The following is a 17,269-nucleotide window of genomic DNA, read 5'->3' as shown; positions in this document are numbered from 1 at the left end:
AAAGCTATAATGTACTGCAATGTATGTACATTTTTTTTTATGCTTGTCAGTGATTTCCAAAGAAAGACACCTTACTGAAAGATGTGCTACGGTTGTGGCTTAAGGGTGTATGTAACAGGTAATTAACAGGGTTTTAGTATGAAAGAAAAATCGCAGGTGATTGTGAAAACAAATCTTGAGCTCTGTGCATATACTGTATAGCATGATCATCTCCCAATACAGTACGTAGGTCAATTTCCTCCACAAAGTAATGATTTTAAGAAAATATTTACAGTACTGTACTTTAGTGATCTACAGTACAAGTAACGAATGTGTCATTTGAGTAAAGATTATATTGACAATGAAAATTGTTTGCCAGATATGGTGCAGATATGTACAGTAATTACAATTGGGGCTTGATCCTTTGAACCTTTAGGATGAGTTGCCTAAAATATTTTAACATTGGTAGCCCGGAGTATCCTGGCATGTGCAGGTAATGATTCATTGATATTAGTTGAAAGTCTAAATACGAAAATGACATGAGTTGTTCTGCCATTTAAAAGTGTTTATTGGCCTCGACGCGCCACCATTGCGTTTAGTGAAGGCGAAGGTAAAACTTCTGGCATAAGAGCAACCGTTACAGTTGCTGTGAAAATGGTCAGATAAAATGACAAATCGAGTTCACTAAAAAAAAATCAAGCACTCGAGAAAATATTCAAAATTACATTTCAGACAGCAAATTTGGCTACAATACGTAGATTTATTATTACAGTTAGGGTAAAATGAACAGATTTATTGCCACTACGTCGTCACTCCGTCCGTTTAGACGATGAAAACGTATGAAAGGTATGACTGATTATTTACAAAACGGAAACTTCATAAAATATGACCCTCAATGAGCACTAAGTTTCTAAATTTAAAAATTATACCTATTTAGAATAATAATAATCCCACATTCCTTCAATAAGTTTCCATAGTTAGCGGGTGTAGTGTTTTGAATAACTAAACTACTGAGAATCTATGGCAGGGCTTCCACAAGAATTTATTTTATTTTTTACTTCGGACCGTTGTGTGAATTACCCCAAACTATAATTGGCTTATAATCAAAGAAAATAGGAAAATGAGGTGCACCTTAACTTGGGATTCAAGTTTTTCATGCTCGGAAATCGTGTAGCAAGAGTAAACATTTGGTGCCACTAACAACCTTTGAGGGTGCAAGCATACCAACCCCCAAGTCTTCCGCCAGTTGGTACACCTGACTACAGTACGATGACCTAGTATTAGACAAACGCTGGGGACCCGGGTACCACCATGGCCCATCTTGAAAAATCACAAATTTTTTCCTCCATTATATTACACCACGGCTGATCTTGCAATTGGCCCTAAAATACATAAAGGAACTACTCTTAACAGTGGTTTCCCTAAAATATTTACAGACATTTATATAGGCAAACCCTTAATAGGATTTTTAGTCCCACAGCCTCAAGTCCACACCGTTCCCAAATATTCTATCTATTTCACCATTCCGTACATAGGCCCACTCAGTTTCACCCTTAGAAACAAACTTAAGAAGCTTGTCATTGAATTCTAACCAAATTTCTCTTAGACTTGTCTTCAAAACCCACACACCTGCAATCCTCAGTTGTTTATCAATTTATGTGTGCTAGCTGTAGGGCAGCATATATAGGTAAAACAAAAAGACATTTGATAACTCGCATCCATGAGCACTTGGGCCGAAAGTTCCGTCTGAACAAGCCAGTTATCACACAACCACCTCTTCGGCTATCCGTAACCACGCCCACCAGCATGACAACCCGTTTTCGCCGTGTGTTCCTCAGTTTGTGGCAGGAGCAACTGTGAGACGAACCTCCTCATTATTGAAGCCTTGCATTTGTGATATGGCTTCCTGTGATTTGTTGTGTTTTTCACACCAAGGCTCGTCTAAATTAAGGTAATACCTCCCCTGTATATTTTTTTTTCTGATTTTCGTTTTGTACGTACAGTAGGTATCGTCATTTTTATTGGTTTTAAATTATTATGCGCTTTATATATATTAACCGCTTCGGCCTTTGGATCATATGAAGATCCTCCCCCCCCAAACCTACTTGGGGGGGAGGATCTTCATATGATCTAGCCTGGGGGGAGGATCTTCATATGATCAAGCCCAGTCGCGCTCATCTGAAGATCCACCCCCCCCTAACCTAACCAAACCTAACCAGACCTAACCAAACCAAACCTAACCAAACCTAACCTAACCAAACCAAACCAAACCTAACCTAACCAAACCTAACCTAACCTCCCCCCAAACCTACTTGGGGGGAGGATCTTCATATGATCTAGCCTGGGGGGGAGGATCTTCAGTTGGATACTTTGGGGGGGAAGATCTTCATATGATCCCGGCCTTTTTTATGTTTTATGATAATAAACGTGACACTAATGGGGGTGTTTTAAACAAAATTATATTGCCGTGTTGATATTTCTTGACGGAGTGAGTCAACACCTGGCAGGTTACCTTGACATGTCAATAACAAGGAATGTCGTTTACCATTGACTTCTGGGTTTTCATATTAACTTTGCTCATCTTGTCAATAAATTAAAAGCCAATTAAATATTCTGATTTTTATAAAATGGCTAGCATAGACTAATTTTTTTTATTTGTAATTATAAAAATAACCCGAAATTAACAGCGAATCCAACTCGATTTCCCTCTATTACTTTTTACCCTTGACCATTATAATATAGTATCATTGTGTGAGGCCAATATTAAAGTTTGTGTTAAATTTCATCTAAAGGCGCCTAAAGACTGGCCAACAGCTCAAAATATTTAGTTTGGGGTTATTTGATCCATGAAATCCATATAAAGGCCCAAATTTAAACAAATACGATGTGTTTGGAAGTATTGCACCATGCAACAAGCCTGCCAGCTTTCAAAGCCATTGGTCCAGAATTGATTGCAATATGAAAGAAGAAATGAGGAAAACAACAAGTCTCCCTCTTTTAAGGGAGACATGAAAACAGGAAAAACTCAGGACACAGATGAACCGCCGTACCCAAGTTAATTAAGGAAGGATTCACCCTTAGATCAATACCACGAGCTAAGCACTCTCTTGCCCCGAGACGTATTACCTGCAACCTTAATCAGCGATGTTTTCCGGAAAGACTAGTTAATTTAGTGATGTGAGGTCTCGACACGCCAAGATTTTTTTTTTGACAGCTGGATAATACTCTTTTTTCTGTTTCCATTGGAATTGTTTATAAATTTTATTGCATTGGGGTACTTCAACTGCAAGGGTTATTTAGCATCGATGTTTAGTCCTCGTTTCTAAGAGAAGCAATTTAAAGAAATATACCCGGTATATATTAGCTATGCACTTAACGATTTTTTTTACGTGAGTATTGTGAATTAGTGCATACACTAGTCATGAACATATAGACTTTAAGGGATATGTAATTTGGAGTGTTTTTTCAACGGTGACAATATGAAACGCATAGTATCAAGCGTGTGTCCTTCAAGGCAGTACATTTTACTTTGCGGAGTAGTGTTTTCTGGTCATCACGGAATATGGTGAAAGGTTGTTCCCTCTGCTTGTTTGTTGAGCGTGGGTGGTGGGAAAGATGTGTATGGAGATAGTGGAAGGTGTGCGGGAGACGCTGGATGCATGAGTGGTGGAGGATGTTAGAGAGACGTTCGGTTTATGGGTGTAGAGCAGGGGTATCAAACTCATGGCCCTTGGGATAGTCAGGTGTGGCCCGCGGGATGACGGTAAAATTTATCAGCCCGTGAAATTATGGTAGAAATAGATATGAATGAGTCGGTAAATTCCAAAATGATCTTTACATCATTGTGGCAATAATTGAATTTATATTGTTAATGCTATTGTAAATATGTGATATAGCACTTCTGTTGGCCCTGAAGAGGGTAACTAAAATGAGAATTGGCCCTCAAAAGGTTTTGAGTTCGACACCACTGGACTGGAGGGTGTGAGGGAGACCTTGGGTTTATAGGTGGAGGATACAGTTGCGGGATGTTACGATACACCCTGTGGCAACGTTGCAATAGTAGTATCGGTCAATTTTCACTAATGCACCGGTCTTTGTTTGGATATTAAAACAAATTTCCGGTTATTAATAAGTTTCGAACGAATTTGATATTCATTTCAGCCGGAAATCAATAGTTTTTGAGATCCCCTCTCCATACCCATCAATTTTGACGAAAATTTATTTTTTTGGAGTGTCACAAAAAAAAACCTAACCTAACACTATTTTTCTGATGAAACTTTATAATTGACGTAAAATTAATCTATCATAATGTCGGCACGGCTCTTTCCACCTGTTCAGCCATATCTGGTTATTCTGGAACTGAAAAATCAAATCTCCGCACCCAATGCACCCACGCATTGTTCATTGCTTAAGACAAAAAACTCATGTCCAATTATAAGTCTCCTATCCCTATAGCCAATACGAAACTCCCACACCACCCCTCCCCCCCGCCACCCTTCCCCCACGCCACCCCTCCCTCACGCCACCCCTCCCTCACGCCACCCGTCCCCCACGCACATACACCGTAGACGCTTAAGAGGCCAACACGGAGGTAAGGAGCACTGCCTGATGGGTGGTCGTGGTCAGACCTTCGCTGAGACGTAAACAACAAATGGCGACACTTGTGAACGACCAAACCTAACAACATTGAGAAATTAATATATCGGTTATCCTTTATTTCCGGCGGAAATATTATAGAAGAAAAAGGTCTAAGAATTGTCTAAACCTTACGAAATGTATATTAATATCAGCAAGATAAATACCGGTGCAAGATCGAAAATTCACCGTAGTATCACTGAATGAGTGATGGAATATTATAAAAAAATTATTTAATGGAAAATACTAGTTAATACGTATAGAGCAACTTGAATTCTGTTGACAGATAATTCGTTGAGAAATACTGTAATCAAGTATTGGTATTTCACCCACAGATAGAGGTCATATCCACCCCCAGACGACGCTATTATCGTTTGTTTCTTGATAGTTACGACACAACCATTAGTTTACCTTACCCGGGTATTGCTGTCAGATGATTTTTTTTTGCAGTACTGAGAGATGGAATTTTTTTTTTTTTAGATTGCTTTCGAAATTTGTGGATGAGGAAACGACCCACAGCTCGCAGAATATTAAGGCTTAATTGTGTTTGAAGGTTACTGTTATCGCCACCATAGTGAACCTAGCAAGAGTTGCGTGTTTGTGTATTATTGTTTATTTATTTATAATAGTAATATTACAACAAAGCAGACTTGGATGAAAAGTAAATAACTTAGACTCAAAAGTACATAACGATGATTGATAAAAGCGTCTAGCTTGACTTCCTATAATACAGTATACCGGTAACGTTTTATGCCACAAGGCCACAATAATATATGTGTCACAGCTGCGTAAAGGTACTTCGCAAACATCACATAAATACTCACGAGTAAGATAACGATAATCTTATAATAATGTTTTTTAATGTCATTTATATAGAATTTGCATCTCTCTCCTTGGCCGGAATACTTGTATACAATATTAATTTAATACAAGCAAACTCGATTAAAAGAAAACAAAGTTCATATTCAAATTATGATCAACCCTTCCGACAAAAAAAAATCCTTGGGACAATCTTTGATTACTTCAGAGGACCCTTGCCTTGCCAGCTAAGTGGGCGTGTAGTGGATCTCTCACCTGCGTAGCCGCATTCCAATGCGACAGTATCCTAGCAACCAGCGAGCTGCTCACGTGGGGGAATGGGGGGCGCCACCAACTAGTGTGCCCTAGCAATGGAGTCAAGCAAACGGCGAGTTTCCACGGGTTTACTTCCGGCTGCTGTGTATAATTATAAGCTCTCAGTTTCTCCATTGAGATGCATTCTGCCTAAGTTCCTGAACACGCAACACCACCTCTGAGCAAGCTCCTTGCTGACCAGCTCTCATTCTACCCTACGTTCCTGAACACGCAACACCTCCAAGCAAGCTCCTCGCTGTCCAGCTCTCATTCAACCTGGAGGACAGCAACACGCAACATCTCTAACGAAGCTCCTGCACAGATACCTCCTAATACACGCTGCTCACCACACGGCATCTCCAGCACCAGACTGTCTTGTATATAATATATTTTATATAAGAAAACCACCACCTAGAGTTTCCATCCCTCCCATCCTGAGTGCCAGACAACATCACATCACGTAACCCTACAGGCGCTCGGAAGCCTTGTACATAATTATAACGCCCAGTTCCCAGTCTGTAAAAGGTAGGTTGGTGATAGAAAGGCATCCAGCCGTATAACTTGTTTTAACCTCCCTACTAAGGCATGGTGCTTATCACTCGCATGCTGGCCAGATATTTCATAAAAAATATTGATGTTATTTTGAAAGAATGTCCTTTCTCCCTTAGGCTTCAGTAAGCCTCTTTATATTATTTAATTTATGTGTACTCGAGACTCCAGCCAGATGCTTCTGGCAACATTGTATAGGGGTACCTAGTGACAGCTCTAGGATCCCATTTCCTATAATATGGAATAAACTATTGAAAAAAAAAAAACTTGCTTCAAAATTGCCTAATGGCAACCAGGTCACTTTGCCATCAGGTAATCACGGCTAACCCCCATGAAAGTGGAAAATGACCATAAAACGTTTATGTTCTTACTTTAGACTCGTGACACACACACTGCTGTATAGTTAGGTTGGACGGAACGACTGTGTACAACCAGCATATTGATCGGGCTATGAGTTGTTAATACATTACCTGTGCTTATTATACCTTATGTCGCCCGGTAAGGAGATTAACCTGCAACGTCAACTCGATAGTTTATTTCGGTCAAACCTGTCAAATACAAATCAATTTACAAGAGGGAAACTGAAGGTTCAGTGACATATATGAATACATTTACCTAATTTTCGCACTCAAATGTGTACATTATCTTAATAGTAAACACAACATAAGCTGCATATCAGAAGTTAATTAATATTCTTCACGTCCACAGTGAAACACTATTTTCACACTTTTTGCAGGTTTGGCTTGGACCAGACAGCCTCCGGAATATTTAGGGCGATCAGTTGCGGGGTACTGCCGTATTTTATCGTCCGGGCCTGGCCCTCCTGGGTGAACGTCAAGCCAATTCAGCATATACACGCCTTGTTCCTCATTATGACCGTGGTCATTACAATGGGGACTAGTACTAATGTACACAGTACACCAGGGTTGAGTATTGACGCCATAAAATATTGCTATTACCAGTATTAGAGTGTCAGATATTGCGAGTAAACCATCTATGTATACTCACAACTGAGGTGTTGATATGTGTTTCCTGTGATAACAGGCTACTCTAAATTATAATACCATCATTATGTGCTATTAGCAAGTGTGTAAAGTGACTTCTTTATTGTCAGTGATACATAGTAATACCCTTAAGGAGGTACAAGTATTGTGTTAATTGAGGATCTATTTTGTTACTTATACAGTGAGACCTAGTGGTCCGATTTTGTCTGTTACAGTAATTAGTGACTGAACCAAGTTTTTGCTGTTGTGAATAAAGGTTCAAATTGGCTTATCAGAAAATAAACCAACTCACGCGCCTAAGCTCGGTTTTGTACTGATCTTAATAGTACATGTCATTTCACAGTGCATGACCAGTATTTGCGGTGCATGCCCAGTATTTGCCAACAGTGCGTGACAGAGACGTGACCGATCGCCCAAGCGGCTAACAAGCCGATCAGTGGCGAAGAGGATAAAAGTAAAAAAAAGTACAGTACGCTCTGGTCAATAAAACCTGTAGCTATGAACTTTTAGTTACCCACTCGAAACGACGTGTTTTCTTTGGTAAGGAGACGGCGTTCATTTTTTATAATACAATATTGAAGGGCAACCATGAAAAGTGCTACCCTCTGACAATTTTACCAGTTAAATTCTAAATAAAGCCTGAGTGGTGACAGTCTACTATGTAAGTGTAAAAACTATATTAAGGAATAATACCATAATATGGATTTCCCAGGTTAATCTATTTAACAGAATATAACTAAGCACAGCCGAGAATAAAAGTAAGAGGAAATACACAAACAGTAAGCAACGAGAGACTTGATAAATAAATAAATGAAAGATAAAATATTGAAATAAATAAATAAATAAGAAATAAAAAAAATGTAACAGAAAATATTGAGAGCTACAGTCTCTAAAGAAAAGAAACTTAGAAAAAATTATAAAAATAAACCTTTTTACAAGTATTCTCAACTGATGAAATGCATGTTATCAATTGATGATGAAATTAATTTATAGTTTTCCCCCAATTACAAATGATGGAGTTAGGGGGGATAATTAAACAACCTGCATTACAGTGTTAGGTACTAAGTGCTTGATATACAGACCATATTTCAATGTTTTTCATGTCCACAAAATAATTACTACCCAGTGTTATATACACAAATGAAAACGTGGTATACAGAATATGGACGTGAAGCTGTCGTCCAGATTGACCGTAATTGCTATCTCTCAATTCATTTTCAACCTCTGAGGTATTTAGCCGCCTGGTTACTATTGGTATAGGTTACCCAGCGTCTCCTGTTTGATCACTGATGATTCATTTAGGACATCAGCTGTCTGCTTATAGTCCTCCAGAGTCACGTTGCTTTCTTCCTTTGTCTGCAGAAGAGGACTTAAAGATATTGGATCGATTTTTGCTGAGCCTAGTTGTTGTTTGGGTATATTTAGTGCGCTCTTATATACTACATAGTCCCGCTTTTATATAATACATAAAGTCCGACATAATGTTTTGTACTTTGGTATTTCTTCCACACGTGGTATCTTCTGTATGATAAGTTAGGTTCTACTGTACTAACTTAGGTTATTTAGGATATGCCTGCAGTTAACATGATTGCATTATGTAAGGTCAGTTCAGGATAAGTTAGCAGTCGTATTATGTTAGTTGGACTTGGAAGATGGAACTGAGTAAGTTATATATTTTGTCTTAAGTGACTCAGATTGTACAACTGCACTGGTAAAGAAAGTCAATCAATATTAATAAAATTCCCTGATGTTTCGATAAGATTGTATTGTTTATTACTAATGCAGGAAAGACCACAAATAATCTGAAGTCTTCAACAACCTCAGTAATACGAGTTATCGCTGAAGCTGATTTTCTTCCATATTTCGTATATCCATTTTCTTCTATGATGTGAACTTTAGCGTAAACTAAATTACTTCAGCAATATTTCTTCATTCCTTACCTTGGACCTGCATCCTCCTTAATGTACCGGTACCATCTTTGATTAGTTCATTTTGTATTTAACTACTGGGCAGTGACTAATATACGATCCCTGGCTCTATTGTTTTTAAATAATTAATTTATAATTTCACCACTTATAGACTATTAGATTATAACCGTTCGGGCCGTTGGTCTGTTCTTTGTTATGGAGAACTTTACTGTCCAGTGTTAGTGCAGGAGGAAACAGGAGTACTTGTGATTGGTAGAGATAACACCCTTACCACGTGAGCTGGGCCAGGACTCGAACCTATGACAGTGTGGGAGATACGCGAGTTACCGCAGTGCCAATGTCAATCAGAGTACCGTCCTCATATCTGAGGGTTGGCGACCACAGTCGTCCACTCTAAACGTTTTCGGGCTGTTTTTACCAATCCTACAAGATTTTGTATCTGGGACTCGGTTTTTAATTTTAATTCCTTTACCCCAGTCTGCCTTTCTCTGGCCCTCCTAGGCTCCTACACTCATCCCCTCATCCCTAATAACATGACCAAATTATCAAATTTTTTTGTTTATGTACATTTCAAGTAATTCTCGGAAGTGTTTTCATCAGTGTAAATTATTCTTAACATTCGCCTATAACATCACATATCAAAAGCCTCCAGCCTCTTTTTGGTGTCTGCTGAGTGTCCACGTCAGAGGAAGCCTTTCAACAGCCTTTTTCTCAAATTGAAGGTAATATCTTTTTTCATTAGGTGCCCCGGTATTTTAGATTATTAAATGCTGGTTTTGCTTAACCTATTCTTGTTGCAATTTTCTTCGCTCATCTACCATCACAGCTAATGTTACTTCCCAAATACATAACATTTTCCAATTGTTTAAGATGCTTGTTGCTTACCATAATTTTTATTTTAGGATTTATTCCCATTTTGGATACCACCATTACTTACGTCTTTACAGCATTAACTCTTAAACCTTATTCTTCACCTTTTTCCAATAATATGTTAAGGAGTTTTTGTAACGCCTGCATAGCGTATATTTGATATTACTATTAATTTTATTCTGTCATCCTCGCATTTAACTTCTCTCATTAAGAATTTTGAATATATATATGTTAAATATATATGATGAAATGTTGGAGATAGAACACAGCCTTATCTTTCTCCCTATCTATCTTTGAACAATTAGTAGCTCCATTATTTACCCGCGAACCAAAATCACACTCCCATATAAAGCTGATTTTCCTGTCTGTAAATTTCTAACTGTGGCACCGATTTATAATTTTCACTTCACATTGACAACCTTGTCGTTATGATGTCATTGTCTGATTTCCGTCGCTCAGCACACGAATTCCGGGATGCCAACATGTTTCCTATGAGTGTCGACTTAACAGGTTCGACACGTTTGGTATTATTCCGGTGATATATATTTGTAGCTGTGGTAGAAATAGCATTGGGAGAAACTGAAGAAAGGAGGGAAGGCAGAGACTGGGATGAATAAATTAAATTAAAAGTTGTGGTTCCTGGAGGCTGTAGAAATACAAGGGAACACCCGAAAAGGTTTGGAGTGGAGGACCGACTATGGTCGCCTACCCTCATACAAGAGAATGTGCAGCACCTTGGTTGTCTGAGTGTACTGTAGTGTGGAAGTTTAGAGTGGCGAGGAATTTTGGTGTATCATCACCTTATGCAAATTGTAAAACTGATGAACTAGTAGGATACAGTCACACCCCCGGTCCTTTTCACTGAGGTGTTGAGTTTAGTTTAATTTTTTACCATTTACAAATGAATCTATGATATACAAGTTTCAAAAGTGAGCTATGTAGGTGCGGATGGTACAGCATTTACACCGGTACTCAGTCTCTAATGACAGGTAATTCAACAAAACATTTCCGGTACATTGTGTTAGCAAGCGATAACTGCATCTTCCTCTCTCGTTCTCGTGTCATAAATGTTCGGTTATATTTCATGTGTTGAGTGAATGATCGCACTGGTGGTGTGTGTGGGTGACTTGTGCCTAGCCTCGTTATACCATTTCTCTGGTTGTACTTCCTGTTTATTAGTAAGCTGACACATTTACACTCCACCTGCAAACTCCTGTTACTACCTCACCCCCAGATACTGTTGTGAGCCAGGTACGCCTGTATGTATTTAGTTATGGAGAAATATAAGTCTGATTTTAATGCCAATTTAGATGTTATTTTTTGCGTTTTTAGCTTAGGCTAACCAGACACTTTTAACATTCTTACACCTCCAATTATGAGGAAAATAAACTGTACGAACTATATACAGTAGATCAACTCGAGTACCAAATTTTCAGTTTCATTGTTGATTATTGATAGTCTTGTAACAATTGTTTTGAGGCATGTTTTGGCATGAGAATCTTCGTCAATTATTCTTGCAGTAACACCCACCTGCCTGACACCAGAATCAATTAACAAGACAGGAAAAACTGATGAACTAGTAGTTATTGGTCAAAAGTTTGTTTCAGCAGTAAATCAACGTAGAAGTTAAACAATATCTTATAAATAATATGATAAACAAATTAATATACTGTATACGATATTAGCCTTGGCTTAAACCTTTCTCCTTGTCTGGTAATTGTCGAGATGTCTGACGCAAAACCTAAGTTTATAACAAATTATTTATTATCGTTATATAAATACTTGTCAATTAAGGTTATTTTTTTTGTTATATGTAAGAAATAGTTTGGAATTATAGAATAGTTTATTTATTTGGTAAATTAAGGATATCGGACGTCTTTTTCCTTTGATGACGTCACCTGATTGACCAACTGGCTGCCATTTTTCCCTTCAGGTGTTTAATTTATAAAGATGAATAAGTATTGTGTTTCTCTCATGGTTGTCTTCGTGGGAATTAAGTTACTAATATTGGAATTGAATAAAATTGGGATATCATAGATTTTTTTTTCTTAGGTGAATAGCCCGCCCGGACACAGGCCTCTGGGTATTAGGTTCAAGTTACAATTGCTTAGGTTAGCGTTAACTTAGGTTAGGTTACGTTAGATTAGGTTAGGTAGCGTTAGGTTAGGTTACCTTAGATTAGGTTACGTTACGTTAGATTAGGTTAGGTTAGCGTTAATTTAGGTTAGGTTACGTTAGATTAGGCAGCATTAGATTAGGTTAGGTAGCGTTAGGTTAGGTTACCTTAGATTAGGTTACGTTACGTTAGATTAGGTTAGGTTAGCGTTAACTTAAGTTAGGTTAGCGTTAGATTAGGTTAGGTAAGTGGTAGGGTATTAATCAACAGGTGATATAAGTGAGGGTGCCAAGGAACCGGCCGCCACCTCATATCACAGTACTCCACATCACCTACGGCGCTGGGCTCAGAAATACTGTATAGTGACCTTAATGATGTGTATAGTGATTTTGTTACTTTTGATAGTGAGTGATCTTAATGCTATGATAGTGCGCGACCTTGGTGCTGTGATAGTGAGGGATCCTGATGCTGTAATGGTGATCTTGATACTGTGATAGTGAGTGACCTTGGTGCTGTGATAGTGAGTGACCATGGTGCTGTGATAGTGAGGGATCTTGATGCTGTGATAGTGAGTGACCTTGGTGCTGTGATAGTGAGTGACCATGGTGCTGTGATAGTGAGGGATCTTGATGCTGTGATAGTGAGTGACCTTGGTGCTGTGATAGTGAGTGACCTTGGTGCTGTGATAGTGATCTTGATGCTGTGATATGCGTCACAGGTCAATAGCTGCTGTTAATTTTCCGTTTTTCATTCATATGTATAACGCTGTTGACTTTCCAACCATTTGACACCACGTATTCTGAGTTATCAAGTGTTATTCTGAGTTATCAAGTGTTATTCTGAGTTATCAAGTGTTATTCCGAGTTATCAAGTGTTATTCTGAGTTATCGAGTGTTAGTCGGAGTTCCCTCTATACCTGTTACGTCTGTCAAGTTCTCGGGGGGGGGTGGGTTCAGTTCACTCAATTTGCTAACTTAAACACCTGCAGCTAAGAGTGGATTGGTCATACAGCGACATTAGCTCTCCTCTCCCGTACACGTCACCATCACTCACTCCTTGCCCCCCCCCTCCCCTCCTTCCCCCTCTCCCCTCCCCTCCCCCTCTCCCCTTCCCGCCAAACGCTGTAGTGAGGTGTCCTTCGTGACTCAGATTTTCGACGGATGAGGGTGATTTAAAACTTCTGAAGTTGATGTTTACTACTCGTTATCCTCTCCATGTTTTCTGTTTCTTTTATTTGTATTATTTTTATACTTTTACGTTCTTACATCTATCTCCTTCTTCATAATGCCTCTCACTTCATAATCCTCCCCTAGTTACTTTGTCCCTTGTTCCCCTTCATTCTTCTTCTCCACCTTTTTTTACTTTTCTAGTTTCCTCGTCTCCTCTCCTTCTTATTCTTCATCCCTCTCACATCGCCTCGTATCAGTTACTTCTCTTCCGTCTGCTTTTCCCTTCTTTCTTTCCTTTACTCTTCATCCCCCTCTCCTCTCACCTATTTTTCACTCCCTCTCCCTCCTCACCCCTTCTTCCCTCTTCCTACGTCTTACCCCCGCTTCCCTCTCCCTCCTCACCCCTTCTTCCCTCTTCCTACTTCTTACCCCGTCCACCCACCCCCCACCCCTCTTGGTCTAGAGAGAACCTGGGTTGTGACGTCAATGGAGGGGCCTCACCTGTAGCATCTTGACAACGCGGACCCAACGAGAGACATATTCCCTCCCTCATCTGTGGTATATAATGTGGCTCTCGCTTTTGTTTTTGTTGTTTTATGTATGTAGAGTAAGGAGTTATAACTATCTATCAACGTCTTTTATATATATACAGTTCACTGTCTTTAAATTATCTTATTCGTAAACTACAGTCATTATTCCTCTGTCAACCTCTACAACTCTCTCCCTTCTCACCACCTCACTTCTCCCTCCCACCACCCGCCCTCCCTCCCTTCCCACCCCCCGGGAGGGCATTTTCTGACGCATGATATTCATTTCATAGTGAAAGGAACAATGACGCTCACTTGTTATAGGTGATGACGAACACCTTGGCTCCTCCAGGTGCAGGTATATAAGCACAAGTAAAAATTTAGGTATAAAGGACAAGTATACTAAAAAGAAGTATAGACCACCTTGCCACGCGTAACGATATGACATCCTGTGAAAACGATAAATGTATACTTGTGGTTACCGTCATCAGTTGGTTGTTATCGTTCATTTTCTATTGTCGACCTTGGGATGGACGATAATTATTTTACTGACTACAATAATCTTCCTCTGGTGACAGTATCGTAAAGTTGCTGCCTTAAGAACCCAAATGTGATAAGAATTGTCTTACATACTGAAACTTATCATTTACTTACAAAAAGCAACATTTGGATCAATCAACCAAGGCCCCCGACATATAATTACATTGAACATGAAGTATTGTGCTAATTGAGCATGTGTTTATAGACCTCAGTGTTACGTGCAAGGTATTAAAGTGTTATAATTGTATATATAAATTAAATGACACAATGTTTGGATGTCATGCCTTGTGTTGAGGAGTGTAAACATGTACAGGGTATACAGGAGGGCGTTGAGTCACTCCATCGAGCTGTGTCCTGGTTGACCTTGGTGAGGTCAACTTAGTTTCTTGACTGTGCCTCATCGTCAGGAAGTCCCAGGGAGAGCTCCTGTGCGTCACCCCACAACTTGAAGTGTCCTTTCGATGTTCTTCACTGACATGACATAAATACACAAATATATTAATCTCTTGACGGACCCAAGGCTCTCTCTTCATGTTACTAAATCCTCCATTTCTTCCGTGGAGTATTTTAAGTTCTCTGGTGTTCTCTCTCCGTGACGCTGAAGAAGACTCGTGTAAACATGTTGTGCTGTTGATAGAGACAATACTCGTGGACGTAGACTCTTTTACAATGTTTGTATTTTAAAGACTCGGTAAGAAGTTCTTTGACATATTTGTATTAAGAGTTGTGTCACTTTTCTTATACATCCTCAGTTATCAGTCATTCTTGTCACAGATACACCCGTGGTTGTCATGTAATACTGTCATCCTTCTTATATTTCTCACCTCCAGGCGATAACAACAACAACAACAGTTCACAGTCACCTCAATCCAACTAGGCTAACAAAGTCGCCATCTGATCGGCTTTTGTTTTTATCCCGCCAATATTAAACTCTTACAAAACACGAGCTTTTATACTTCAGTCTTTGTTATCACTTCAAATTATCTCATTCAGTTTTTGCTTAAGGATGTTATTCATATCCAAGTTTGGTTAATATTTCTTATATATTTTATGTCTCTGGCCATAACTCAGCTGTCGTCTATATTGAGTAATCTGGGAGTGATTTATAAACTAAGATGGCTGCCCGCGCGCTTCTCCACCCAAGAAGCTTAGTTCTTAGCGGAATTAAGTGAATGTTCACCCGTCAGATAAAGGACTACTAGACTGAGGTCACTGATGGTTTGCCTCGACATGTATTGCAAGGTTATAATTATAATACCAGCGGTAATTGTCAAAAAGCTTAGAGTACTGGAGAATAGATGGGTCATGGGTCACCGTCTGCCACAAACGAATGGCCAGAAAGTATTGGTCGACATAACGAGAATACTGGTGTGGGGGGAGTTGACATTTGCATGCAGGGAGGGAAGTTTATTGCCTTGGGTATTTGTCAAGAGGCGGGAAGTCCTGTATTACTGGTTGATGGGAATTCCTGTATAGTTAATGGTGCTCTACGTTTACATTCTTAGTGTTGAATTTATTTCTGATTTCTTTGAATTTCTCAATGGAAGACTCAAGGATGGCCATGATAGGACCCTGTTCCTGAAGGGGTTGATGGCGGCCTCACGTCAGTGGTTGCGACTATATTTTATTTTGGCTTTATTGTTAATGGCACTTCAACTATATTGATTTTATTTACTGTCAACGTTTAATGGTATTTAAGAGAGACAGACCGAGAATAGTTGGAGTGGAGGGCCGTGGTCGCCAACCCACAGATAGGAGACAAGGTTTAATGGCGCAGGAAACTGTATTCTGCTTCTTTACTCTCATTTATGAGGCTCGGAGTAGTCTTCAAATGGAGTGCGGCGAGCGAGTGTATAAACGTATTCACATCCTGTTCTAGGGGTCGCTCCGAGTTCACCCAGCTGGAAATGGGTACCTAGTTTATAAAGTTGGGAAGTGAAAGGCGGTCGAGCGGTCACTGCCTCCCTGTGTACCAAAGGCTTAGTAGCTGTACGGTGTGCTGTATCCGCACTGTCTCTAACGGGCAGTCATGCGTATGGGACCCACTTTCACTCTTATGATATAACTTAGTTCTGGTTAAGGTTGAGCTACAGGGCGGCAGAGGCATATAAACACACCGTCCATCATATTCAATGCCTATGTGCCTCCCTCCACCCCTATTGTACCTGTCTCACCATCTCACCTCCACCTCCACTGTACTTCGCCACGCCTAGTACATTGGCAACCCTGAGCCTGGCCGCACTGTTTTAAACTTTGTGGTCAACCGACTCTCACACCCTCTCTCCCTACATCCTCACTTGCCCTATGACCAGGTCCCCAGCCGTTACCAACACCTCTTCCCTCCCTGACCAGATATCCCTCCTAGTGACAGGCCTGGCACTTGACATTATTAGGGACCTGCCACACTTTGCCATAAGCAGATAAATTATACCGGGAATCCCCCCCCCCACACACACACTCATCGTTGTCACTTTATGTAACTTGCTGACAAAACCCATGACCCTTCAGGTTTTTACGCCCTTAATGCATGAGTCATAAAGGCAAGCATGAACTCCGCATGCTTCCCCGACGGGCGCTGTAAATGCTTCTGCGCTTCACCTTGCACAGGATGTAAGGGGGTGCCCAATAAACTAGCCCCCTCGTGGGCAATCTAAAAAAAAAAAAATCTAATCCATCCTATCCTGACTGGCGGCTGACACACTTCATGACTATTACAGCAAGTCACCTAACTTAACCCCCTTTTATTTAGGATTGATCTATTGATTCACTCACTCTTGATTGTCTTTGGTGGATCATCCCGGTAGCAAGAGTGATGGTTGTGTCATCTTTAAACTGTGTG

This window comes from Homarus americanus, unplaced genomic scaffold, assembly GCF_018991925.1.
Source record: "Homarus americanus isolate GMGI-L3 unplaced genomic scaffold, GMGI_Hamer_2.0 scaffold39675, whole genome shotgun sequence".
Classification (NCBI taxonomy): Eukaryota; Metazoa; Arthropoda; class Malacostraca; order Decapoda; family Nephropidae; genus Homarus; species Homarus americanus.
The sequence above is the reverse complement of the archived record's forward strand: the minus strand, read 5'-3'. Positions refer to the sequence as shown.